Here is a 2,496-nt window from a genome sequence, read left to right on the forward strand (position 1 = left end):
ACATATACTTATCAGAAATGTTGTAGTGCTCCCACTCACTTTCTTGTAAATACAGACTTCATCGCAAGTCTGTATAAAACTATATGCTTTGATCAACTTATGAAAGCGTATATTCCAACTCCGAGATGTTTGCACCAGTCCATAGATGGATCGCTGGAGCTTGCATATTTTGTTAGCACCTTTAGGATTGACAAAACCTTTTGGTTGTATCATATACAACTCTTCTTTAATAAATCTATTAAGGAATGCAGTTTTGTTTATCCATTTGCCAGATTTAATAAAATGCGGCAATTGCTAACATGATTCAGACAGACTTAAGCATAGATACGAGTGAGAAACTCTCATCGTAGTCAACACCTTGAACTTGTCGAAAACCTTTTGCGACAATTCTAGCTTTGTAGATAGTGACACTACTATCAGCGTCCGTCTTCCTCTTGAAGATCCATTTATTCTCAATTGCTTGCCGATCATCGAGAAAGTCAACCAAAGTCCATACTTTGTTCTCATACATGGATCCCATCTCAGATTTCATGGCCTCAAGCCATTTTGCGGAATCTGGGCTCACCATCGCTTCTTCATAGTTCGTAGGTTCATCATGGTCAAGTAGCATGACCTCCAGAACAGGATTACCGTACCACTCTGGTGCGGATCTCACTCTGGTTTACCTACGAGATTTGGTAGTAACTTGATCTGAAGTTACATGATCATCATCATTAGCTTCCTCACTAATTGGTGTAGTAGTCACAGGAACAGATTTCTGTGATGAACTACTTTCCAATAAGGGAGAAGGTACAATTACCTTATCAAGTTCTACTTTCCTCCCACTCACTTCTTTCGAGAGAACCTCCTTCTCTAGAAAGGATCCATTCTTAGCAACGAATGTCTTGCCTTTGGATCTGTGATAGAAGGTGTACCCAACAGTAACTTTTTGGGTATCCTATGAAGACACACTTTTCCAATTTGGGTTTGCGCTTATCAGGATGAAACTTTTTCACATAAGCATTGCAACCCCAAACTTTAAGAAACGACAACTTTGGTTTCTTGCCAAACCACAGTTTATACGGTGTCGTCTCAACAGATTTAGATGGTGCCCTTTTAACGTGAATGCAGCTGTCTCTAATGCATAACCCCAAAACGATAGTGGTAGATTGGTAAGAGACATCATAGATTGCACTATATCCAATAAAGTACGGTTATGACGTTCGGACACACCATTATGCTGTGGTGTTCCATGTGGCATGAGTTTGTGAAACTATTCCACATTGTTTTAATTGAAGACCAAACTCGTAACTCAAATATTTGTCTCCGCGATCAGATCGTAGAAACTTTATTTTCTTGTCACGATGATTTTCCACTTCACTCTGAAATTCTTTGAACTTTTCAAATGTTTCAGACTTATGTTTCATCAAGTAGATATACCCATATCTGATCAAATCATCTGTGAAGTTCAGAAAATAACGATACTTGCCGTGAGCCTTAACACTCATCGGACCACATACATCAGTATGTATTATTTCCAATAAGTCAGTTGCTCGCTCCGGAGAACGGAGTCTTAGTCATCTTGCCCATGAGGCATGGTTCGCAAGCATCAAGTGATTCATAATCAAGTGATTCCAAAATCCCATCAGCATGGAGTTTCTTCATGCGCTTTACACCAATATGACCTAAACGGCAGTGCTACAAATAAGTTGCACTATCATTATTAACTTTGCATCTTTTGGTTTCAATATTATGATTATGTGTATCACTACGATCGAGATCCAACGAACTATTTTCATTGGGTATGTAACCATATAAGGTTTTATTCATGTAAACAGAACAACAATTTATTCTCTTACTTAAATGAATAACCGTATTACAATAAACATGATCAAATCATATTCATGCTTAACGCAAACACCAAATAACACTTATTCAGGTTCAACACTAATCCCGAAAGTATAGGGAGTGTGCGATGATGATCATATCAATCTTGGAACCACTTCCAACACACATCGTCACTTCATCCTTAACTAGTCTCTGTTTATTCCACAACTCCCGTTTCGAGTTACTAATCTTAGCAACTGAACTAGTATCAAATACTGAGGGGTTGCTATAAACACTAGTAAAGTACACATCAATAACATGTATATCAAATATACTTATGTTCACTTCGGCATCCTTCTTATCTGCCAATCACTTGGGGTAGTTCCGCTTCCAGTGACCAGTCCCTTTGCAGTAGAAACACTTAGTCTCAGGCTTAGGACCAGACTTGGGCTTGTTCACTTGAGCAGCAACTTGCTTGCTGTTCTTCTTGAAGTTCCCCTTCTTCCCTCTGCCCTTTTCTTGAAACTAGTGGTCTTGTCTACCATCAACACTTGATGTTTTTCTCGATTTCTACCTTCGTCAATTTCCGCATTACGAAGAGCTTGGGAATCGTTTCCGTTATCCCTTGCATATCATAGTTCATCACGAAGTTCTACTAACTTGGTGATGGTGAATAGAGAATTCTGTCAA

This window comes from Triticum dicoccoides, chromosome 7A (assembly GCF_002162155.2).
Source record: "Triticum dicoccoides isolate Atlit2015 ecotype Zavitan chromosome 7A, WEW_v2.0, whole genome shotgun sequence".
Taxonomy (NCBI): Eukaryota; Viridiplantae; Streptophyta; class Magnoliopsida; order Poales; family Poaceae; genus Triticum; species Triticum dicoccoides.